The sequence below is a fragment of the Manis javanica genome, chromosome 15 (assembly GCF_040802235.1).
Source record: "Manis javanica isolate MJ-LG chromosome 15, MJ_LKY, whole genome shotgun sequence".
NCBI lineage: Eukaryota > Metazoa > Chordata > Mammalia > Pholidota > Manidae > Manis > Manis javanica.
This window is the reverse complement of record NC_133170.1, coordinates 24,960,275-24,987,623: the sequence shown is the minus strand read 5'-3', so window position 1 is coordinate 24,987,623 and position 27,349 is coordinate 24,960,275. Positions and strand designations below refer to the sequence as shown.

Genomic DNA, 27,349 nt, shown 5'->3' with positions numbered 1-27,349 from the left:
TGTGCCAGGATGATTTTGTCTACCTGTTAACTCCTTGTGCCTTTAAGACTTTTAAAGTACCTGCTTTTCTTTTGTCCCAGGGGAACTGGCTGTGGGGACCAGACCTGTTCACAATCTCAGTCTTGGATTTTACTTTTCCATTTCTCTGATATCCAGTACACCATGCAATGTGTGTCTGTGCTCCCAGTGCAGATTACTAGGACTGATTATTTAGCAGTCCTGTGCTTGCAGTCCCTCCCCACTCTGATTTTTTTCCTCCCACCAGTGAGCTGGGGTGGGGGGAGTGCTCAGGACCTGCAGGGCCATGGCTTTGTATGTTACCCTTTTCGTGAGATGCTGAATTCTCGCAGATGTAGATGTAGCCTGGGTGTTGTACTGCATCTTCTGGTCTCTCTTTTAGGAATAGTTGAATTTGCTGTATTTTCAAAATATATATCGTTTTGAGAGGAGATTTCTGCCACCCTACTCACGCCGCCATTTTTAGTGCCCCCCTAAGTTTTTCTTAAGAAAAATGGTAACACATATCCATACAATGACTTGTACATGAATATTTATGCCAGTTTATTTGTAATAGACAAAAACTAGAAACAAACCAAATGTCCTTCAACTGATGAATGGAATACAAGCAGTGGAATACTACTCATTGTTAACGAGGAATGAACTGTTGCTGCATCCACAATGCTTTGTGATTCTATGTATATAGAATTCTGGAAAATGCAAACTTATCTACTGTGACTGGAAACAGTGGTTGCTTAGGGAGACTTGGATGGGAGGAAAGGAGAAATTACAATGGGGGATAATCATGATGAAACTTTTGGGAGATAATTGATTTGTTCATTGTCTTGATTGTATTGACAGGGTAATATGCAAATGGCTTTGTCCTCCTTTTTTGAACAAAAATTCAACACTTCAAGTATGTGCAGTTTAATGTATATCAATGAGGCCTCAATAAAGCTGTTTGGGAATCTAAGTGAACAATTATTGATGGAGGATGAAGGCAAAGGAGAAGCCTGGCATCAGCCCCATCGTTCAGGTTTTCAACACAGATGGCAGAGGGAAAACCTTCCAAAGAGTGCCAGATTTGGGAGAAACTGAATATGTGAGAAAATTTGAATGGACCTGGAATTAGAAGATAATTTGATAGGAAATCTGTTACATTTTTATATGGGCCTATGCATTGCAAAATGAAAGAAGGAAGAGGAATAGAGAAGGAGGGTTGTACTGGATTTTGGAAGAACTTGCTTTGGATTTTGGAACAGACTTTGTGCTTGTTAGTAAAGTCATTGTGCTTGTATTCCCATTGTATCCCTTCTCTAAATGAAGCCATTAGATTTGTCACAATCACTTAGTTGTTTTATGATGAAATAAGCTTCTTTACTGCTGTTTAAAATCTATACATATAAATTGCAGGTTTCCAGCATTATTATATAAATCAAGGAAAAAGCCCATGCCTTTTTCTTAGTCTTCCACCATCCAATCAGAGAAAACACCTGCACTCTCTTCCTAATTTGCCTAAAATATACCCTCTGTAATGTTGAGCAAGCTCCAGTTTAACTTTTTCTTTTTTAAAGGCTCTATAATCACTGAATGAATAGTCACATTAATTGTCCAGTTCATGTTGCAGTTCCTGGAGAAAGGTCATCTTTATCACATTATGCTCTGTGATAGAGTGCCAGGAATCCCTTGGTTTCAAATTCTTCAACTATTACTTTTCAGCTTCTCTGGAAAGTTCTTCAATACTCATGTTTTATATTTTTCCTTAAAACTGCAGAGAGCAATGTCTTCTCACATTTTTATGCTCGTGGACCTGATTAACTAAATATTGCCCTTCTCAGATTATTCTCCCTTAATAGGCTAGAATAGTGAGTATAAATTTAAGCTGCACATTTGCCATCTGACCACTTACACTGAACATATAAAGTGTAGATATTGGATAATATGTATATGCTTGCTGCACACAAATAGTTCTTTGTTAGCTGCTTATTGACTAATAGTTGGCTTGATTTCATCATACCCTTTTTACCCCCACAGTTCTAGTAATTGGGTTTCTGCTTTGTTCATGCCTTGTGACCATCTTTGTCATGTGCCAATTTCAGTAATTTGTTCCAAATGATCTACTTATGTTTCACTTACTATCTTGATTACCTCTCCAAATCAATAAGTGCTTCCTAGCAACTATTGTGAGACAGAAGCAAGGTACTGTCTTCATACTGTTTACTATCAGCCAGAGACTAGATATCTCTCTCCTTACTCCAACAATTGCTACAGTTAAGCTACCTGTGGTTTTATGCTTTACAACTGGCCAATATTACTTCCATATTGAGTGTAAATTGCTTTTGTCTACCATGTAAACATTATAGATGCCCTGATATATTTATGGTCCCCCTGAAAATGATCATTTGCCTTATGCTTTCTTCTGATTTTTAAGCTAGACAAACACAATCACACTCTATGTACACAACAATATTGAATATGTGTTATGGATAATCCCATGCTGACTTTTCTCCTTGTTCTCAATCTTTTATTGCTCTTTCTCCACATCCTGCAATATAAACTCTTTGTTCTAAGTCTGGACTCTGATTTTATCACTCTGATGTAGCTTAGACTTCATGCTTGTATACTTGACATGCTCAGCATTTGTATTTGAGTTTCCCAGTGTTCTCCAGCAGAGACTTGCAACTCCTACATTTCTATTTTAAGAGTTCTTTGTGAGAAAACAGTTTATATTCACAATTTGCTTTTCCTTTCACCCAGCAGAACTCAATACAATATAGGTTCTAGTCCATATTTTATATTTTTGCATTTAATAAATATATTTAAATGTCTACTTGTGTTAAATATTCTGTTAGTTTCTTGGATATGTTATAAATTAATTCACCCCAGGCTTCTAATCTCATTGAACATACAGTCTAGGAGGACACTAACAACAGTGTTCTATGTAATATAGAGGGTAAGACATAGCAAATGGACTTTAACCTCATGCAACCAATTCTAGAAGATTTGTATGATATCCAGGAGTAAATATCCTTTATGTTGAGCTCTGAAGGATGAATTAGATAGCTACAGTTTGGGAGTAGAAGATTTCCTGGCAGAAGGGAAAGCATGTTTGCAGTCTATCAGGTAAAAAATAATTTGGTGCATTGAAAAAGCTACAAATCTGGTATGGCTGCAACACAGACACTGAGGATTGGCATTTGATCAGAGGCATCGCAGAGAAAGATCACACAGAGCCCTTAGACACATTCTAAGAATTTTTCCTTATGGGCAGAAAGAAGGTCCTGAGTGGCAGCAAGAGAATTTCTGTTCTCAACATTTACTCTGGCTATATTACAAAAGGAGCTTGCAAAAGTCGATGTAATAATATCACATAGGAGGCTCTTATAACATTCAATAAGAAATGACATATGCGATGGGTGATGATATGTAGTGGGTGGGTTCATCTGTGTCCAATAATTCCTAGAAATAAATGACTGACTAAATAAATAAATAAATAAATAAATAAGATGTACACATGTACCTATAATGACTATGTGCCATAGCCCAAGGACTACCATTGATTCGATTTCTGTCTGCTTGAGAACCATAAATAGAAGAAGAAGAAAACAACTGGATATGGGAAAAATACACTCTGGTAGTCAAAGGATAAACTATGAAGATTGATGATGATAGGGTAAGAGAATTCAAGATTCTGGATTAAACAAATGATAAGGTTATAATTATGGTAAGGAACACTGGAGGAAAGGCAGATTGTAGTGAAAGACAGTGAGTTAAAATCAGGCATGCGACATTTGGAGTCTCTTTGAGATACCCAAGAGGACACTGAGTAAACATTTTACATGCAGTTAAGAATCATGCATGGGAGGGGGAAAAAGATGGTAGAGTAAGAAGGCAAGGTGGAAGCCTCCTCCCACAAACAACCCAAGGAAGCAACTACAGAAAATACTACTAACCCTGAAAATGACCTGAAGGCTGCAGAACAGACCACTTACACCTGGTGAAGAAGAGAGGACCACACAGGGAAGGGTAAAGTGGCGAGCCATGATTGACTGGGACTCCAGCCATTCCCCCATCACAGCCCACAAGAGGGAGGAAGAAGAACAGAGAAGGGTGGGGATAAGCACTCAGAAACTCTATACACAAGGCCCCGGAATCTGCTCTGGGAACATGAGTCCACATTGCATTGTGCTTTGGTGATTAATGGGGCTGGATGCCAGCGACAGTTGGAGCACTCTGAGAGGCTGGGACTCCAGCTGCTTGTGGAGGACAGGCATGCTCCATTGGTTCCACTGAGGCCCAAAACAGAGGTATCAGTTTGAAAGATTTACCAGCAATGGGAAGGGTGCCAAAGGGTCAAGAGTTGAATGGAGCTCTCTCCACAGGAGATGGGGCAGGTGGAAAACACTTCCCCAGTTCTCCTTCAGCCCAACTGGTCAGGCACTTGATGGAGCCAGCCCCAAACCCCAGCCCCCTTGCTGGCAGCTCAGCCCTGAGACACTTCCCTGCACACCTGCCTGCCAGCTCAGCTAGCTCAACCCCCATTGTCAGACTTTGCTACCTGACAGGCAGAGAGAGTCTTTCCCAGCTTTCTTGACCCTATCTTTGCAGTCGATCCTCAGTTCCTGTTGGGGGCTATGGGTTGGGCCACCTTTCTCTCTGTCTTCTGGCAGTGAAACTGCCTCAGTTGGTCCTTAGTGGCAAAGCAGTGGCACTTCCGCTGAGATTTGTGTGGGCAGTGCCACCCTCTGCCTGCCCTGCAGTGATGGCTGTGCTGCTGGGCTAACTGGGTGGGAAGAGCTAAAGAAAACCAAGAGAAGAGCATAAGAAAGTAAGAAAGGAACAGAGAACTATAAAAACCATGAGAAAACAATTAATAAAATGGCAGTAAGTACATATCTATCAATAAGTGATTTAAATGTAAATAGACTGAATGCACCAATCAAAAGGCATAGAGTGGCAGAATGGAGGAAGAAACAAGACCCATCTATATACTGTCTGCAAGAGACTTGTTTCAGCCTAAAACATACACAGACTGAAAGTGGAGGGTTGGAAAAAGATATTGCAAGCAATAGGTATCACTGCCGCTATATATATGTTTCCTAGACCAATCAAAGGGGATACCATGCGTGACCTTTAACTCTATTGGCGACAGGGCGGAAATCATGCAGTGTGCATGAACACAGAACTACTTATAAGGTCGGGGAGGGGGATTCTCCTACTCGGCAGAGCGGATGCGTGGGATGTGCCATTACTGGATGTGAGCGCCATCTTAGAAGGGCTGAGGTCCTACCTCGGCCGCAGCTCGGACCTTTACATCTCCCCCTTTTCTCTTAAACAAAAATGAAAAGAGGTGGGGTTTAAAGGGACTGCCTGTCTTAGGTCGTCAGAGGTCCTTTTGCATTCTTACCCGTCATTGGGTAACAGACATCTAATGGTCTGCTCCCTGTCTTAGGTCGATATGCATGGCCTTTGATCTTACCCATCACTGGCTACGAGTCCAGCACCTCCAACCATTTTCTGGGAAGGCACCCTCTTCTATGGCGGCCATGGCCTGAAGCAACACTCTCTTGTCATGCTGCTGCCTGAGCTGCATCGAGCATATCATTCTGCCAAGCAGGAGGAGCCCCAAAACCATCAGTATTCCTAGGGTTGCTGTTCCCAACCAGGCCTTTACTAAATTAGATGCTGTATTAGCTAACTCTGCTATAGTTATAGTCTGTACTACATTGGAGCTAACATTCATTATTTCTAGCCTTAGCTGTGCAGTAAGTTCTTCAAGCTCACTAGACCAATTTGTAGCTAATAGTTGTCCTAAGTGTCTAGACAGGTTGGCTGCTCAGGAAAGGTTATTAAAGGGGATGCTAGAAACGCAAAGTCCGGTATAGGAATGGATGCACCCGAGGTGCCAGGTTAGTGCTAATAAGTCTGTTTGTTCTTGCAACAAGTCCACTCATTGGTTCACTAGGATGATGCCATTCTTCAAGTGTGTGTTCTGCATCAGGGCTGTCGCAGTGTTCTTTGACAGACTATTCAATATCTCGGCTGTAGGCATGGAGATAGTCAGGGCTGCAGTGGCTGCAGCTGCGGCGGCTACTGAAGCTGCTACTGCAATAGCGATGGCTTGCTGAAACTCCAAAGTCTCTTCGATACCTAAGTAGTACCGGGATGTTTGCTTCTTGCTCCCTCACTGGCATAGGGATGTATGTTGGAACACGCATTACCAGCATTATTGGGTACTTGTCCGCATCCCAGCATTCTATCAGGAAGCATTTACTCTGGTTGCAGTGGAGTTTTCCGTCTGAGACGCTCTCGTTGGTAATGAGAGGGAGTGGTACTGGCCATGGTTTCACCATTCCCCATAATTCCCTCGTCTCCGCCGTGATGTGATTCCTGCCAGGATCAGGATCAGCGCAGCTCCGTTCTCTGACTTCATGGCTCTCGAGCTTGTGTGTCAGCTGTTCAGGTACCCAGATGGGGTTTTTCTGGTCCTGTGGAAAAACACAAACAGAGCCTCGGGTCCAGAGTAGTACTGGATCCGGGCTTTTCCATTTCACTTCTAATACATCTTTCCATAGGATTTTTGGTAAATCTTTTAGCTGATTCTGCTGTGTATGGCATTCGGCGGCATTGCAGCCGTTTTTGTCCAATATTAAGAAATTTTTTATGAATAAAATAAGATTTAGTTTGTCTTTTGCAGATCTGAAGTCTTCCCCTATTCCCCCTTTTTGTTTATATAATGCATTCTTGAGGGTGAGGTGTGTGCATTCCACCATACCCTGTCCTTGAGGGTTGTAGGGGATTGTACAAAATGAAGTGCGTAATAGAGGTGCAAAAGTGCCTTTTAACATGTGGTTGGTTCCCCACCATTACCCCCAGAAATTAAGAACACACACAATCCGCTGATATTCAGGAAGTATACATAATATTTATAACGAAAGATTGTATCTAGTATGGCAATGCTAACTCATATGGAAAAGATTTAGTCTTCTTAGATCACACTTAATACTCTCTCACTTCCAAGCCTAATTTCAGCATTAATAATTTTAACAGAGGATTTTAACTACCTCTTTTTTATTTACATTACTTTTCCCACTACTCCCCTAACTTTACATTAGTTTTAAGGCTATATATACAAATCCAAGTTAGGGAAAAAACAAAACAAAATTAATTATACTACCTTTTATACACAAAATTTTGACTCTGTATTCAATGTTTTTTAACTTTACATTTTAAAAGTTTTCTAATGGGGAATCTGCCTACTGAATGATTAAATAACATGGTGACATATACAATATTCAACCTAAAAAGACAAAACACAGAAGGGCACAAAACAGTAGTCTTTTCAAATTTTAAATGGGTAAGGGGTATTCTTGTCGCTATCCCGCGAACTTTTATTGCATCCGTCGCTATCCCGCGAACTTGTATTGCATCCGTCGCTACCTCGCGAACTTTCACCGGCGTCCTTTCATTCCATACATGACAATACAAAACAGTACAACAAAGAACACTATGACAATCAGACAAGACAGGAACACCCACCACAGCTGCTCACTCTCGCCTTTTCTAACCCTACTTTCATTTTGCTCGTTGGTCCACTCACCCTCCTCCTCTCCGACGGCTTCTCTGGAACCGTTGCAGGGCAAGAAGCTCTACGTCGTCCGCAGTCCCCAGCTCTGCCGGGTGGTTGTGTCTCGCGAAGAAAGCGCTGACTTACGTGTGGAGCTCCGAGAGGTTCCTAGGTTTCAGCACCAGCTATGCTGCCGCTATATATATGTTTCCTAGACCAATCAAAGGAGAGAGCATGCGTGACCTTTAACTCTTTTGGCGACAGGGTGGAAATCATGCAGTGTGCACGAGCACGGAGCTACTTATAGGGTCTGGGAGGGGGATTTTCCTACTCGGCAGAGCGGATGCCTGGGATGTGCCATTACCGGATGTGAGCGCCATCTTAGAAGGGCTGGGGTCTGACCTCGGCCACGGCTCGGACCTCTACAATAGGGAGAAAAAAGCAAGAGTAACAGTACTTACATCAGACAAAATAGATCAAAACAATGAAAATAAGAAGAGACAAAGAAGGATATTACATAATGATAAAGGAATCAGTCTAAGAAGAGGACATAACAATTATAAACATCTATGCACCACAGGAGCACTTAAATATAAAAAACAATACTAACAGAATTAAAGAGGGAAATGGATTGCAACTAAAGTATTCATATTAGGATACTTCAACATGCACTTACATAAATGGACAGATCAACCAGACAGAAAATAAGTAAGGAAACAGAGGCACTGAGCAACATACCAGATTAGATGGATTTAACAGATTATATACAGAACATTCCACCCAAAAAATCAGGATACACATTTTTCTCAAGTGTACATGGAATGTTCTCCACAATAGATCACATACAAGGCCACAAAAAGAGCCTCAATAAACTTAAAAAATTGAAATTGTATATAACAACTTCTCAGACCACAGTGGTATGAAACTAGAAATAAATTACATGAAGAAAACAAAAACCCCCACACACATGATGGCTAAACAACATGCTTCTAAATAATCAATGGATCAATGAATAAATCAAAATAGAAATCAAGGAATACATGGAGACAAATGAGAACAAAAATACAACAGTCAAAATTTGTGGGATGCCACAGAAGTGGTTCTAAGAGGTAAGTGCATAGCAGTTCAGGCTTACCTCAAGAAACAAGAACAATCCCAAATAAACAGTCTAAACTCACAATTAAAGAAATGAGAAAAAGAAGAACAAATGAAACCCAAAGTTAGTAGGAGGGGGGACATAATAAGATCAGAGCAGAAATAAATAGAGAAGAATAAAACAATGAAAAAAATCAATGAAACCAAGAGCTGGTTCTTTGAGAAGATAAACAGACAAACTCCTAGGGAGACTTATCAAGAAAAAAGAGAGAGAGCACACAAAATCAGGAACAAAAAGGAATAGTGACAATGGATAACACAGAAATACAAAGAATTAATAGAGAATTCTATAAAAAATTATATGCCAATAAATTGGACAACCTAGAAGAAATGGAAAAATTCCTAGAAAAATATAACCTTCCAAGACTTACCCAGGAAAAAACAGAAAATTTGAATAGACCAATTACCAGCAATGAAATTAAATGGGTACTCAAACAACAAACAAAAGCCAGGACCAGAACACTTCACAACTAAATTGTACCAAAAATTTAAAGGAGAGCTAAAACCCACCCTTCTTAAAGTATTACAAAAAGTAAAACAGGAGGGAATACTTCCAAACTCATTTTATGAAGCCAGCATCACTCTACTACCAAAACCAGACAAAGATACTGCAAAAACATGAAAATTACAGACCAATATCCCTGATGAACATAGATGCAAAAATACTCAACAAAATATTAGCAAATTGAATTCAAAGTCATCAAAAGGATCATCCATCATGACCAAATGGGATTTACTGCAAGGATGCAATGATGGCACAATACTTGTATATACATTAATGTGATACATCACATTAATGAAAAGAATGATAAAAACCACATGATCTGCTCAATAGATGCTGAAAAAGCATTAGAGAAAATTCAACATCTATTCATGACGAAAACTCAACAAGATGGGTACAGAGAGTACATAGCTCAACATAGTAAAGACCATATATAACAAATTCACAGCTAACACCATACTCAATGGTGAAAAGCTGAAAGCTTTTTCTCTAACATCAGGAACAATACAAGGATGCCCCCTCTCACCACTTTTATTCAACATAGTACTGGAGGTCCTAGCCACAGCAATCAGACAACACAGAGATAAAAGGCATCTAAACTGGTAAGGAAGAAGTAAAACTGTTGCTATTTGCACATGACATGATACTATATATAGAAAACCCAAAAGGTTCTACCAAAAAACTATTAAAACTAATTCAGCAAAGTTGCAGTATACAAAATTAATTCACAGAAATCTGTTGCATTCGTAAATACTAACAATGAATTAGCAGAAAGAGAAATCAGGAAAAAATATTCCACTTAACACTTGCATCAAAAAAGAATAAAATATCAATGAATAAACCTAATCAAGAAGGTGAAAGACCTGTACACTGAAAACTATAAGTCACTCATGAGAGAAATTAAAAAGACACAAATCAGTGTAAATATATCCCTTAGGAAGAATGAATATTGTCAAAATGGCCATCCTGCCCAAAGCAATTTACAGATTCAATGCAATCCCTATGAAAATACCAATGGCATTGTTCAATGAACTAGAGCAAATAATCCTAAAATTCACATGGAACCACAAAAGACCCCAAACAGTCAAGGCAATCCTGAGAAAGAAGACCAAAGTCTTGGGTATTATGCTCTCTGACTTCAAGCTATACTCCAAAGCTACAGTAATCAAAATAGTATGGCACCTGCACAAGAACAGACCCATAGATCAATGGAATAGAATAGAGAGCCTGGAAATAAACCCATGCACATATAGTCAATTAATATATGATAAAGGAACCATAAATATACAATGGGGAAAAGACAGTCTCTTTAATAACTGGTGTTGGGAAAATTGGATGGCTACATGCAAAAGAATGAAACTGGATTACTGTCTAACTCCATACACAAAAGTAAACTTGAAATGGATTAAAGATCTAAACATAAAACATGAAGCCATAAAATTCTGTGCATATATATAAAAGAAGAGGACTGAAAAGATTTTTTTGTATTTGTGATCTAGAGGTCAATAATGAATTTGGTGAGACAAGTCATTAGTGAAGTGATTATTTTTTCTGTGAAATATGAGTAAGTGACATAGTACAGATGTGGTAAATTGTGCTGAATGACAGGACTGAGGGCCAGGTGAGCACTGAGATCATATTTAGAATTGTTCCTATCTGCCCAGTTGTGTCATTTTTCCAGCAGTGATCACAACCAGGAGAGGTAAAGTAGGTGAGAAAACAGGAGCAGAGCAAAGTCCAGCTACACTGTCTCTCTAGATCCCCCATTAAGAACTTCCCTATCATTGTGTAACAATTCATCATTGTTACTAATTCCAGGAGCAAATACACTGCAATCCTACCAAGAAAGGGTTATTTCCCGTTCTTTCCACCCACTTTTTTTTAAAACCAGACCTCTGTACAAATGACTTCTGGCTGCTATGATAACTTTCTAAAGAAATTCTGCAGATGAAAAATTCTTCTCTTACCCTTAATTGGCCAATGCAGTTTCCAGGAACAGGTACGGTTTAGCTGAAAGAGAGTCAAGGGTTAGTGGTTTTAGAATGAGGAATAAAGTGTTTTGAAAGAATGTCAAAAAGTTTGACTTGTTTCATCTGAAACATTAAACAGGGAAGACAACTTTTAACTTACTTTACCATCAGACAAATGAAGAGAGAAAAACAGCAATGAAAACCTCTACAACAGATGAAATCCTCTATTCTTGTGCTGATTTCAGTCCTCTGTTGCCACAGCCTGGGCCATAGCTCCAGTGGGTCACCTGGAAACAAGAAGGGATTCATAGATTTAACCATTGCCCTTTTGGGGATGTAAATGGAATTTCCATAAACATGAATTTGAGTCTGGACCTGTTAGATTCAGTTGTTAAGAGGAAGGAGAAACATGAGTTCTGCTCTTCAGTACTTGAAAGCTCATTTTAGTTATTTGCATCCTAAAAAGACACCTTTTAAATGTACATGCATATTTGAGGTTTATAGTTGGCCCACGATGCTCTAAATGTTAGTTCTCAGGATGTGGGAAACATATTTTAGTATCCTTTGCCTGTTTACTTTTATTTTTAATTTAGAAAAATAGTTCCACAGATTTTTATTTGCTTTTTCTCTTATTTTATCCCCTTTCAAAGTTATCAAATCAAACATGACTTTTACTTTTTAGTCACTTTTTACCAAAGCATTTCCTACAAGTTACTTCATGTCTATATAAAAATAATTTCAACAGTTTTTACTAAATTACTTTCAGATATTAAAAACTTCATTTTTGGGTGAAAAGATAGTTACAAAATTTAATCATATGGGTTAAATGATGTTTGAAATATGTGTCAAATTTTACCTTTTCATACATAAGAGTCAAGTCTGCACAGAAAGCAACTTGACCTAGAGAAAAACTATATCTGAATTAGGAAATATTATGGGGGAAAATATTAAGGAGCTGATTTTGAGATAAAAATGCAAATATTATTTCACAGAGTAATAGCATATGAGCTTATTAGTAGCTGTTAATAATGTAACAGAAAGTTCTTTACCACCTAAGTAGCTAAAAGCATGCCAAATTCTCAGAAGGTAAAGAAAAAGGTCTAAAAAAGTCAAGATTTGGAATGAAATACAGAGGAAGATAGGACTGTGTCATTAAGATCCATAAGGAAAATTGCAAGGGACAAAAAATATGTACGAGAAAAAGGGATAGAAAATTGCAAAGGAGACATGTAGAATATGAACCCCAGAATTAAATGATCAAAAACAAGATTTGGTTTTACAAATAATTCACGGGATAAAATTAAAAGCCACTCCAACCGTATTCCTATTATGTTAATACGTGTGCGCAAGTTAGTTAGTAGTTTAAAACCTATACATGCTTAAGGTACTCTACAAGAAGATACGGCAAAGAAATAATCAATCCTCCCATGTTTTCTTCCATATGCTACCTCTATAGCTTGTCTTCTTCCTTCCTAATTACAACCCTTAAATAGAATTCGTGCCTCATATCGAATTTACCAAGCATCATAATTCCTCCAGGTGGTAAAGATACCTCGAGACAAGTGCTGGGCATAGAAGCCACAGGGCATAAATCTGCAAAGAAGTAAAAAGCTAACCTTTTCAAACAATATGGCTTCTCTCTCACTTATCAACTTTACATCTCCCTGTATGGCCCTGGAAGATGACTGGTTAGCCAGAGACGGGTAAGATTCCTCAAGGGAGGAACAACCTAAGACAGGCACAGTCGCAGGGGTGCCATCAGGTGAGAAATTGGGGATCAACAGTGGTGAGGCTTAGAACCTCACCCCCCCTGTTTGGAGAGAAATCTTCTGCATCCGTGGATGTTTTAAGGCCCTTGTCTAGCTTGGATTAACACATAGTCTACAGACACACACCTGCTCATCTACAATTACTCTCTTACAACACTAAACTATATTTTCTACCTTTATCTTGCATCTACCTACCACTTCAGCATTTTATTAAAAATAAAAATAATAATAATAATAAAGGGAGAAATGTGGGATCCACATATAAATCAAGTATAAAAATCAAATGAATATTCATATTTGACCTGATTGTTTATCATTCATAATGAGTGATCAAAACTGAAAGTTTCTGTGATGACTGCCCTTGTACTGTTCACCATGTAAGAACTTATTCACTATGTAAGAATTCGTTCACCATGTAAGAACTTGTTCGTTATGCTTCAGAAGATTGGAGACTGAGAAGAACTAGGCTTGAGATGGATTAATGATTGTGCATTGAGCATTGACCCCCCTATACAGAATTTTATTGTTGTTAACAACCATTTGATCAGTAAATATGAGAGATGCCCTCTCAAAAAAAAAAAAACAAAAAAAAAACTAAAAGCCACTCAAAATGTCAGCGATTCTTTTGAGCCTGGCACATAATATTAAGCACTAAATGAAAATATTTTTACTAAACAAATGATTAAAAATATATTTTAGTTTCAAAGTATTTTGTTTAAAAGATTTTTTATACAATCCTTCAATTGCGTGTTGTTCTAAGATAACGTTTGGGTATACCATGTGGAAAATTTTCATTTATTAATCCATTCATTCTGAAACTTAGTTAATGCAGCTTAGAGCAAACCACAAATTGTGATAAGTGCAAGGAATAAAACAAGTATGATCCCAGCCCTCAAAGAATTTACTATTTAACACAGAGTTTAGACAATTATAAACAATGTCATAAGATTTACACACAAAATCATATGAGATCATTTAAAAAAAGGGGAAACCTATTAACTCTGCTCTTGACACTCTGGAAGTTCAAAACAAATTCAAGTTCAATAATGTCAGAAAAAAATCATTTAAAATAAGTATATGAGTAAATAATATTAAAATGAAAAAACAGAAGGAAAATGTTTAAGCTGAGGATAGTATTAGAAGTTGCCTCCAGAGGCCCTCCCAAATGGGGGAGTTTCACTGCATTTCCAGAAGTGTCTTTTGAGCAAGGTTCTTTGGCTTTTGCAGCTGGATTATTTCATGACCAAGTTGCACACAATAGTAAGTTCAATTTTCAATCCAGAATATGAAATCCGGACATACATGATTTAAAGTTAGAATTAAAAAACAGAATATAAAAGTAGGTCTTTTTAAAATTAGATTCAGTAAATAGCAAAGGAACAAGAATGAAATGAGGGAACATAGGAAGCTGGCCAAATAAGAGAGATGGCCTAGGACTTAGGACAGAGCAAGCGCTCCTTGAATATTAAAAACAGAAACATAGGGTATGAGTGTGAATGGAGCCCAGGCAAAACGGTAGCAAAGAGGGCACTTCCCTTAGTTTATCAAAACATGCTGGTGCTATATATGCACAAGAAAACAGGCTTGCCAGTGTGAGTGGCTTGCAGAATAGGATATCCAGAAGAGAACAGATATTGCAGAAGTATTTTTACTTCCTGCAAAATGGTGAGGTCTGGAAAATGGGTATCAGAATTGGAAAGAAGTAGACCTCTTCTTTAAATATTAAGAAAAAGTCACTTTAAAATCAGATATTCAACATGAGGAAGCAAAACTTACTCCCAGGGACAAAGGAGAGTAGTAAATACTGAATCTGATATGTAAAGAATAAAGAAACTAAGGCTTTTATGAATGCCAAGCTAGTCTTATCTACTAACAATTGCAGATGGCACATGCTTTATACAGTTAATGTGTTATACATTTCCAGCTGTGCTGCCTCCCTTAATCTTGCCAGCCACCTTGTGAAATAATAATTTCTTCATCTTGCAGATTAGAATACTGAGGCTTAAATAAATTTAAATGGCTAACACAACATTGCTTATTATGTAGAATAAGGACCAAATAGTGGCATTTTTTACTCCATACTCATTTTTATTTCCATAACAAGATTCCAGAAATCCTTAAGGCAAGAGAAAGAAAACTGGACAATGACTTTCCGTCATAAAGAACACAATTCCAGAAACCAGTAATTTTCCTTTAGGCTGAAGACATTGGAAAGGAGTAAAAATCTGAACTCTAAGCAAAACATAAATCCTTAGAAAAGCATCAGTACAAATGGGCAGATAAAACTTGGTGGGGTTCTGAGATACTTGTATCTTTTCTTATTGTTAATGCTCCCTGTGTAAGAATGTTGTCACTTATTCATGGTAAAAATAATCTTTTCTCTTAGCCTCTTTAGAAATAAAAAGACTAAGTTAGGTGATAACCAAACATCCTTCCTATTGCATTCCAGAAGTAGTAAGTGAACCCTCTATGCATCCTTGTAAAATTGCTTTATATTTTGTCAGCACAGAGATACTTTCACAAATGGATTTTTTAAGGAAGAATGTCATGTTCTTCCCTTTTTGAAAGCAGCTGTTTGCAAAAACCACGAACATCACACCCAATTACTTGCTGAAAATCTCAGGCTTTCATATCCATAATAAGAATCGGGTACAAAATGTACACAGTACAGGCTTTCCTATGTATGTACTATTAAGCCCTCAAGTCCAAGATATTTAAGAATTCACTCATAGGCATATATTCTAAGGAAACAAGTGGACAAGATTGCGAATATAAATATGCAGTTATTTTATAGTGAAAACTTTGAAACTATTTTTCAGAGTAGAAAGAGATGAATGTTGGCAATAAAATTTAGAACATCCATTTGGTAGAATACTATGCAGTTGTTAAAAAATAATGTCACTTTTCATGTATTGATTTGGAAAGGCCATGCTAGTTTATAAATGAGAAAAGCAGCATATGGAATATTATAATATAATATGATTATATTTTGTAAATAGCTCCAAATACTTATATTTGAACACATACATCTATGTATGTACTAAATGTTCTGAAATGATCAAATAAAAATTGAGTTATGCTTAAAAGAAACAAATCCTACCATTTAGAACAACATGGATGGAGCTAGAGGGTATTATGCTCAGTGAAATAAGCCAGGCAGAGAAAGACAAGTACAAATGATTTCCCTCACTTGTGGAGTGTAACAAAGAAGCAAAACTGAAGGAGCAAATCGGAGGAGACTCACAGACTCCAAGACTCCAAGAATGGACTAGCAGTTACCAAAGGGGAGAAGAGGTGGGGAAGGGCATCTGGGGAGGCAAGGAGAAAGGGATTGAGGGGTATTATGATTAGTAGACATGGTGTTGGGGGGGATCATGAGGAAGACAGCATAGCACAGAGAAAACAAGTAGGGACTCTGTGGCATCTTACTACACTGATGGACAGTGACTGCAGTGGGGTATGGGAGGGACTTGATAATGTGAGTGAATGTAGTAACCACATTGTTTTTCATGTGAAACTTTCATAAGAGCGTATATCAATAATACCTTAATAAATAAATAAAATGGAAAAAATTAAATTATGCTTTACTTGTCACTGATCTACACTATTTTATTTTTATATTAAATGTAAAAGAGTATCCTTTTAAAACAGCATGTTGCTGCCCAATTGCTCTAATTTGTTTATCTAGTCAATTACTTGTTTATGAAATACTGAATGCCCCATAGATGCTAGTCTTTGGGATCAGTGATATGAATTCACAGATGAACAAGACACCATAAACAAGAAATCAACAACAAGGGAGTGAGACATAGGTTTTGATGGCAGTGTATATGGATACTTTGACAGCATAGCTAAGCATCTTTTAGCTCGACATAAAGGGGGTCAGGAAAGCTCTGTACTGGTTAAATCTGAAACTGCATCGACAGTAGTCACACAGATAAGGGAGGAAATATTTCAGTCATAGGTATTACTAGCATGAAAGCTTTGAGTCATGTGAAAATATGACCCACTTGAGAACTTAGGAACTGTATGAATAAGATACAGGTTATCTAAAGGTGTGGAAAGATCTACATTTGGAAGTTAAAACATAAAGTACATGACAAAAGTCTTGACTTTGTACAGAAGACAATGAGGATTTTTAAAATAGAATCATTTGCTCAGAATGAGGATTTTTAATGAAAGATTTTAGAGAAGTACAGTTATATTTGAAAGACAGAACCATAGAATGAGAATGCAAAACAACATGGAAAATGCCATGTGCATTCCAGGTGGACACGAATCTCTACATATATGAGTCAATTTTCCTTTTAATACAAACGTTTGTACTTTGACGCTTCACCCTGTGGTCTTGCAAGGAAATTCAGTCCCTGTGCCTAAAGTTTATGAAATTCTCCAGTGGAAATTTGTATGTTTGATTACTTCTCAAACTACCTGTCCTACTTTCTTCAGGATCACATCTGTTCTTTTGCCCCTGGTTCTTCCTAATATTGCTGCTAATAGTTCTTAACAAAGATTTAAATAAATCATTAGGAAAACAAAGCAGAAAACTTAAATTGAGTGTCAGCTAGTGCTTGTCCTTATGTCCATTAACCTGGCCTTGTCGCAGGGATTTTCCCAATGAGACTGGGACCATGGGCTTAGACAGAGTAGGCTGAGAGGGCCTCTGGAAAAAAACAAAGCAAGATAATCCATTGTGGGATTTGCTTTGGCCTGCTGGGGGGCCCAGCTTGTTTTTCTGACTTTACCCAGGTGCTACTTTTCTTCCTCCAGCCCTAAACAAATGATTTGCAACCTGGGCAATGTAGCAAGCAAGCCCAAAACAACATAGTAAAATCAGGAAGGATTCCATCTTGAAAATTAGATTGCATTTTAAGAGGAATTTGTTTGTAACTTTCTTTAACATACTCTTTAACAAACAGACAATAACTCAGCCCACCTTGGGAGCAAAGCAGGCAGTCTTGAATGATACCTCCTAGACCAGGAAGCTGCTATCCTGGGAGGAAATCAGAGGAGTAAAATTCTTGTAAATAACCAGGAAGACTAATAAGAAACTTAATGTCTCTTCAAAGATAAGCATTTTGGGACCATTTAGCAGGTGTCCATCCCTAGCCCTTTGTCTCTCAATTGCCTATAAAACCCCTAGACAATGCACCACCCCTGGGCTCTCTTGTCCCCTCCTGGCCTGAGCCAGGAGCTCTGCTCTCTCACTTTATCTCTAAATAAAAACCTTTGCCTTGCTCTCTTACCTTGAGTGTTTACAGAGTTCATTCTTTGACTCTGCAAACAAGAACCCTGGCATCACCAACATTATGCCATATTTCTGGAACTTGTTTCTGCTCAAATAAGAGGCCTCTCTCAAATAAAACTTCTTTACCAAATCCCAGGGCATCTAAGAGTAAGAAAAACTTTAAAAAAAGAATAATCCAACATCATTTAGCCACATAATAATCTTGACACCCATTGAATATTCAATTTTGTGTTATTTGCAGACCTTTTTCTACTACTTTTTAGCTAAGTGTGTTAGCTTTCATAATAAGAAGGTAAGTAGTAGGTTTTGTCCAAACAAATGAACCCCTAAAGATGACTTCTGCAATTCCTAGAATGCTGGTGCAACTGTAACAGCCTCTAAATCCATATTTTCTGTTATATTTGCTACACAAATAATCCAAGAAACAAATGCTAAGGATGAGTTAAAGCAGGGGTGGTGCATGTTGAGAGGAGGCTATAGTTAACAGATACTGAGTAAAGAAGAAAAAAGACTTGGTTAATGGGTGAGCATGCTGGTGGAGTGGAGTGGTTGACTTCAGGCTTTATGACAAGCAAGCAACTGTATTAGAAAGGAAGAAGTTTTGATACATCTTCAACGTGACCGCAGTTACTGCTACATGACTTTCATTATATGTCTTAGAGCTCCATATAAAAGTAAGATTATTTGGGGAAAAACAGTCTCCACTGCCCTGGTAGTATAGACGGAATGCTGAAAGGAAAGTGAAGGTCTTCAGACAATGGATAAAAGGCAGAGGAATCATTCATTTAGTTCATGACCTGTCAATATACTCAGTTCACAGACGCACAGGAAAACAAGTGCCCAAACAGGAACCAGCAAAGGTCAGTAAATAAAAAGTAAAAATGTGATGTGCAGGTTAAAGAAACTTTTTATTGAACAAAACTAAGTTATTATTATTTTTTATTAAGGTATCATTGATATACACTCTTATGAAGGTTTCACAAGGAAAACAGTGTGGTTGCTACATTCACCCATATTATCGAGTACCTCCCATATCCCAGTGCAGTCACTGTCCATCAGTGCAGTAAGATGCCACAGAGTTCCTACTTGTCATCTCCCACCACCACTCCTTACCTCTCTGAATTTACTGTGACTCTTTCCCTAATCAATTTCCACCAATTCTGGCTTCCTTCCTGTTCCTCGAGCACACCAAGCACAGTCCTGCCTTGGGGGTCACTGTCCTTGTTGTTTCCTTTGTCTAGAACATTCATTCCCTCACTCTCTTTAAACCTTGACTGTTGTCAGCTTTTCAGGAAGTCTTTCCCATAATTAGTTTAAAAAATAATTCCCCATCTTTATATCTCCACAGCTGTATTCACTTTTCTTTTTGTCTATATAATTTTTACTTTCTAATATACAACATAATTTCCTTATGTATTTGACCCTTGTTTCTCTTGGGTGTTCATCTTTCCCTTTCCCCACTTGCCACATTTAAACATATGCTCCAAAATAGGGAGGTAATATGTTCTCTGATACATTCCAGGCACTTTGAAAATGACTTGGTACATTTTTTTTGAGAAGACAAATAAGAGCCAAGTATGACTTTTTCTTAGTTAGTGTCACATATCTTAATTATTATAGTTCACAATAACCTGTCCATTGTATTGAGCTAATGCTGTTGGTTGGTATTAACACTTGGTTGGAGTGATGGGAGGAGCCATGTGATGCTACATTTTACTCTACTTTTTGGAACATCACTAATTGAGTTTTGAAAATAGTGTCATTAAGAGATTAAAGATGGTGGCATGAGAGCTCAAAAAAAGTGGATAAGGCCTTCCAGAAAAAAAAGTTGAAGACCTAATTTTAAAAAAGAAAAGAAAAGAAAATAGTGTCATTAGTAATAGCCCTTCAAACCTCCTTTCAGAAATATTTACCTAGAGAAGCCATTACTAGCTCAGGTATTTTAGGCTCTATCCCCATTATTATAAGAATTGTCCTCTACATAGTTAAAAAATATTTCATTTGTGGCTAAAACATGAATTAAATGAAGAATTGTTTCTCTAAGGATGGAACATTTTGGAAAAGTGAGCAGCTAAAAAATTTTGTTGGATGAAATGTAAATAAGGATCGAAAAAAATAGCAAAGTACCAAGTGATTTCACTCATTTGTGGAGCATAACAACAAAGCAAAGCCGAAGGGACAAAACAGCAGCAGACTCACAGACTCCAAGAAGGGTCTAAGTTACCAAAGGGAAGGGGCTGGGGAGGGAGGGAGAAGGGGATCAAGGGGCATTATAATTAGCACCCATAATATAGGTAGGTCATGGGGAAGGCAGTATAGCACGGAGAAGACAAGTAATGACTCTACAGCATCTTACTATGCTGATGGACAGTGATTGCAGTGGGGTTGGTGGGGGAGGGCTTGACAATATGGGTGAATGTTGAAACTACAATGTTGCTCATGTGAAACCTTCATAACATTGTGTATCTACAATACCTTAATAAAAAAAAAGATTAGCAAAAAAATCCTGAAAATCTAGACAGATCCTTTGAAAAATACAGATTATTTGAAAAATGTGCTTCAGCTCTGACTCTATTTGAAAGAATCTAAACTGGTTATCCTAGATAATGTTTTATCAATGTAAGATTATTCAAGAATAAGGAGGCAGAGCTACAGTCAATGAAACCCATTGAAAGGAAGTAGCCTGAGCCCCAAAATGTTAGAGAATGAATGTCCATATACAGGTTTTTATATCTCACACACACATTTTTTCTCAATCATCTGAGAGTTAAATTGAAGACATGATGTTCATTTTCTCCTAAATAGTTCCTTAAAACAGGCAAGTATTTCCGGTTTCTTTGTTTTCTAAAAATAATGACATTCTCTTTCATAACCACAGTACAGTTATTAAAATCAGAAGTTACAAAATCGGGAGATTAACATGGGTACAATATTCTAATTTAATCTACAAACCTTAATCATATTTTGCCAATTTCCTCAGTAACATCTTCTGTAGCAAAAGAAAATCCCAGATAATGTGTTGCTTATATTTTTCATAACTTGATTTAGTTTGCATGAATTTAGATATGATTTTTTTAAATTGTTGCCTTTATTTTTACCACAGACTTACATATAGCACAAATGTAATTTAGAAAACACAAAAAAGCAAAGAAAAAACTTACCAGGAATTCTACCTTCAAAGGTAACTATGGCTACTGTCCTACTGTAGAATCTTCCAGATAATTTGTTAGTGAGAAATATTACAAACACACAGAAATGCACTGAGAGTATTTTAACAAGCTCATGCACCCCCACGACCCAGATTTAAGAAATATTTACATTTCTGCCACATTTGGCAAAATGATCTAATTTTAATAAGAAAGAAAACTGTATAGACTCTGCTGAACTACTTCCTAGCCCTCCTTCCCCAGAGCACTCACACTCCAAAATGTGGTGTGTATACCCTTCTCTTCTATGTTTTTATACTTTTATTACACAAAAATGTATCAACACCCAATATGGTATTGGTATATGTGTTATACTTTTATATAGATAACATCATACTGGACATCCTGTTGGTTTTTTTTGAGAGAGCATCTCTCATATTTATTGATCAAATGGTTGTTAACAACAATAAAATTCTGTATAGGGGAGTCAATGCTCAATGCACAATCATTAATCCACCCCCAGCCTAATTCTCGTCAGTCTCCAATCTTCTGAAGCATAACGAACAAGTTCTTACATGGTGAACAAATTCTTACATAGTGAATAAGTTCTTACATGGTGAACAGTACAAGGGCAGTCATCACAGAAACTGGTTTTGATCACTCATTATGAACTATAAACAATCAGGTCAAATATGAATATTCGTTTGATTTTTATACTTGATTTATATGTGAATCCCACATTTCTCCCTTTATTATTATTATTATTTTTTTAAATAAAATGCTGAAGTGGTAGGTAGATGCAAGATAAAGGTAGAAAACATAGTTTAGTGTTGTAAGAGAGCAATTGTAGATGATCAGGTGTGTGCCTGTAGACTCTGTGTTAATCCAAGCTAGACAAGGGCAATAATACATCCACGGATGCAGAATAGACATGATTTTAAAATGTTTTTTGAAGGAAGGTGTTCAAAAGGTATGATAATCAAAAGGTGTTCAAAATTTATATGATAATAAGTACTAGGGATGTAGCATACAACATGAGACCATAGTTAACACTGTTATACGATATAGATGAAATTTGTTAAAGAGTGTAAATCCTAAAGAATTTTCATCACAAGGAAAATTCTTTTTATTTTTCTTTTCATTGAGATGAGATAGATGCTAACTAAAAATTCTTTTGAGATGATAGATGCTAACTGGTAATAATTCATAACAGATAAATTCATAATATATGTAAATTAATATGCTCATAATTTCATATGTAATTTAAACTGTTATGCTGTTCACCTTAAATTTATACACTGATGTATGTCAATTATCTCTCAACAAAACTAGAAAACATTAAAAATAAAAATTTTATTTTCTGGATTATAGCAGAGGGAAAACATTAATTTGTGACTATGTTGCTATTTTTTTGAAATCTATGAGACAATAACAGCAATCACAAATCTGTTTAGATAACTGGAAAATATATACTATGTTAAGCAAATAAGAAATATGTATCTTTATTAGAAAATACACCTTTGTCAGGGTTTATTTAAAAGGTGATATATAACAGTCATGGTGATTTACAGAGCTCACATTAATTGTCTAGTCACAGAGAATGGCCATCTAACTTACTTATACTTTGTGACAGAGTGCCAGGACTCTCTTGGCTTCAAGTTCTTGTACTATTATTTTCAGCTTTTCTGGAAAGTTCTTCATCTCACGTATCTTTTTTTTTACCCTCAAAACCCCAGAGAGCAATGTCTTCTGTCTCTTTTATGCTCTTGGCCTTTATTAGCTCAGTATTGCCCTTCTCAGATTATTCTTCTTTAATAGTCTAGCATAGTGAGTATAAATTTAAGCTGCACATTTGCTAACTCATCACTTACTTTGAACAGATGAAATGATATGTATATGCTTCCTGTGTACAAATAGTTCTTTGTTAGCCACTTATTGACTAATAGTTGGCTTGATTCCATCATACTTTTATTTCCCCCCAGTTCTAGTAATTGGGCTTCTGCTTTGTTCATGCCTTGTGACCGTCTTCGTCATGTACCAACTCCAGTAATTTTTTTCAAATGATCTACTTATGCTTCACTTACTATCTTGATTACCTCTCCAAATCAATGAGTGCTTCAAGACTAAGGGTCCTGTCTTTCAGCAAATATTTACAAGACAGAAACAAGATCCTGTCTCCATACCATTTTACCACCAGAAAGAGCCTAGATAACTCTGTCTCTATTCATAATTAATGAGGCTAAGCTCCCTAATATCACAATTTTACAACTGGCCTATATTACTTCCATATTGACTATAAGTTGTTTTTCTCTACCGTTTAACATTACAGATGTCCCTATACATTTATGGTCCCCCTGAAAATGATATTTGCCTTATGCTTTCTTCTGCTCTTTAAGCTAGACAAACCCACTGCACTCTACGTACACAACAGCTACTGAATATGCATTATGGATAATCCCATGCTGACTTTTCTTCTTGTTCTCAATCTTTTATTGCTCTTTCTCCACATGTTCTGTAATATAAACTCTTTGTTCTAAGTCTGGACTCTGTTTACCTCTCTGATGTACCTTGTATTTCATGCTAGTACTTGACATCCTCAGCATTTGTATTTGAGTTTCCTAGTGTTCTTCAGCAGAGACTTGAAACTCCTGCATTTTCTTTTTAAGAGTTCTTTGTGAGAAAGCAGTTTATATTCACAATTTGCTTTTCCTTTCGTCCAACTGAATTCAATACAACAAAGGTTTTACTTCTTAGCATATGCTTTGCATTTAATTAACAATGACTTAACTGATGATGTCTAAGAAGAACTAGTCTCAATATATTAGGACTGCCCAGATCTATCCAGTGCATGTAAGTACATTTATAGTTCCACAGGTTATCAGTAGCGCATTAGAATAAAACAAGAATTTTGATTATGCCCAAGAGCAAACATATTAATTTGTATAAGGGTAATTATACAATTAGCCTCCTCCTTTTTCTCCTGATAATGTTTCTGTAATATGTCCTAGTGATGAGAGGTGAAATGAACTGGAAATTGGCAGGGATTTTTTAAAACGTAGATACTGGCCAGAAGATTTTACTTATATGAACATTTGTCAAGATCCACCACTAAAAAAGCATCCAAATTAGAAGGAAGAAGTAAAACTTTCCTATTTGCAGGTGACATGATACTATAGAAAACCCTAATGACTCCACCAAAAGTTATTATAATTAATACATGAATTCAGCAAAGTTTCAGGATACAAAATGAAATCGGTTGCATTTCTATATTTAATAATGAAGTATCTGAAAGAAAAATGAATAAAACAATCCCATTTATAATTGCATCAAAAAAGAATAAAATACCTAGGAATAAATTTAGCTAAGGAGGTGAAAGACCTGTATTTTGGAAACTATAAGACACTGATGAAAGAAATTGAGGGTGACACAGCAACATGGAAAGATATACCATGTTCATTGCTTGGAAAAATTGATGTTGTTAAAATGTTCCTACTACCAAAAGAAATCTACAAATTCAATGCAATCACCATCAAAATAGTTTTCATAGAACTAGAATAATCCTAAAATTTGTATGGAACCATGAAAGACTCTAAATAGACAAAGCAATCTTGAGAAAGAAAAACAAAGCTCAAGGTATCATGCTTCCAGATTTCAAACTATACTACAAAGCTATAGTAATCAAAATGGTCACAAAAATAGACACAGATCAATAGAATGGAACAGAGGAGTGAACTCATATGTGGTCAATTAATCTATGGCAAAGGAGGCAAGAATATACAATGGGAAAAGACAAGAATCTACAATTGGTGGGGAAAAAGATATTTGCCTTCAATAAATAGTGTTGGGATAACTGAACAGCTACATGCAAGAGAATGAAACTGAATTACTGTCTTAAGTCATACATAAAAATAAACTCAAAATAGATTAAAGATTTAAATGTAAGACCTGAAACCATAAAATTCTAAAAAAAAAAAAAACATGGGTGGTAAACTCATTGATGTTGGTCTTAGCAATATTTTTTTGGATCTGTCTCCTCAGACAAGAGAAACAAAGGGAAAAATAAACAAATGAAACTACATCAGACTAAAAATCTTCTGCACAGTTAAGAAAAACATCAGCATTACAAAAAGAAAAACTACTGTATGGCAGAAAGCATTTGCAAATGAGACATCTGATGAGGGATTAACGTCCAAAATATATAAAGAACTCATACAAATTGACACCATAAAAATAATCTGATTGAAAAACGGGCAGAGGACTTGAGTAGACATTTATCTAAAGAAGACATACAAATGGTCAACAGGCACATGGAAAGATGGTCAACATCATTAATCATCAGGGAAACACAAAACCACAGTGATCTATCACCTCACAGCAGTCAGAATGGCTAATATCAAAAAGATAAGAAATAACAAGTGTTGGTGGGAATGTGGAGAAAAGGGAACCCGCATACACTGTGGTGTTAATGTAAATTGGTGTAGTCACTATGGAAAGCAGTATGGAAGTTCCTCAAAAAATTAAAAATATAACTACCATACAATCCAGCAATTCTACTTCTGGGTATTTATCCAAAGAGGACAAAACACTACATTGAAAAGATATGTGCACCCCTATGTTATTTGCAGCATTATTATAACAGCCAAGATATGGAAGCAACCCAAGTGCCTACTAGTAGATAAAGGGATAAAGAAAAGTGATATACACACACACACAAACAAATGCAACGGAATAGTACTAAGCCATAAAAAAAGAAAGAAATCTTGCCATTTTTCAACTACATGATTGGATTTAGAGGGTGTTATGCTAAGTGAAATAGGTCAAACAGAGGAAGACAAATATTTCATTTCACTTATATGTGTAATCTAAAATACAAAACAAATGAACAAACAAAACAAAACAAAGTCTCACAGATTCAGGAAACAAACTGTTACATGGTGGCAGAGAAGAGTTGGGGGTCTTGAAATAGGCGAAGGGGATTAAGAGGTTCAAACTTCTATTTATAAAATAAACAAGTCATGGATATATATAATGTTCAGCATAAGGAATATATGTGAATTAAAAAAAAATTCACTGCTCAGAACCTCAGCTGAAACAATGTTAGTCGCTATCATAACTAGCCGTTTGTGGGAGTTCGATGCTTAGAACAACTGAGCAGGAGCAGAAAATGAATTGGGATGTGGCTACATCCCTGTGGATAATGGGAATGAATTGTAATTTTCAAAGAATTTCATAAGTTGAATGTGTTAAAACCAGACAATATATGAAGGATGACATTCTACTTAAATTCATCTGTGCTAAAGTAAAGGGATGTCCTCTAGAAATTGGGCTTGAAGCAGAAACAGAATTCATCAAACTTTCCTCCAGTTATGGGTATGAGGAAGTAAACATGAATGAGATAAATATACCTGTACCTTATATACTGAAAGAAAAACAAATATCAGTATTACCTTTGTGAAGAATGACTAGGCAAGAGAAGGGCAGAAAAAAAGATGTTGATGTTTTACTGTCCTCCATAGGTTTCTTCACGTGACATGAACAAACATAGGAAGAGATCAAGATGACATAAAATTGGAATAGGTGGAATGAGGGCTTGGTAAAGTTAGCAAGGTTTGTAGGACATTAAATGTGTAATAGTGGACTTAAACTCTGTATTGTAGGAAATAAAGAAGATAATGGACAGTATGGAAAAATTAATTCATGAGAGGAAGTTAAATCTGAGAAACTCTGTTAGACTCTTGAACATAAGGACAAAGATGATCTATAGAGTATGGAGATTGGGAATACAATAGAGCAATAGAGGTCTGCCCTATGTACAAATCACAATTGCTGGAATAAAATAAATTATAAAATATGTAATTAGAATAACAAAAGTTGTCTAAATAGAGTAAGATAATTAAATATGCAGATTCAAATGTATCATTATATTTTGGGAAATAGTGAAAAGAGGGCCACACATATTATTTGGCAATCCATTTTAAGTAAAGGGGGGGAAATT

The 27,349-nt window shown here is 36.7% G+C and overlaps 1 long non-coding RNA gene across 1 annotated transcript; it reads right to left on the bottom strand.

The window, feature by feature from the left end:
- Window positions 1-550: 550 nt before the first annotated feature.
- Window positions 551-11,480, bottom strand: LOC140846521 (uncharacterized). The gene is made up of 4 exons (XR_012125683.1): window positions 11,352-11,480; window positions 11,189-11,231; window positions 7,929-7,986; window positions 551-7,775 (listed from the first exon to the last, which is right to left on the bottom strand). It is a non-coding gene; the product is annotated as an uncharacterized lncRNA (long non-coding RNA).
- Between the last annotated feature and the right edge of the window lie 15,869 nt (window positions 11,481-27,349).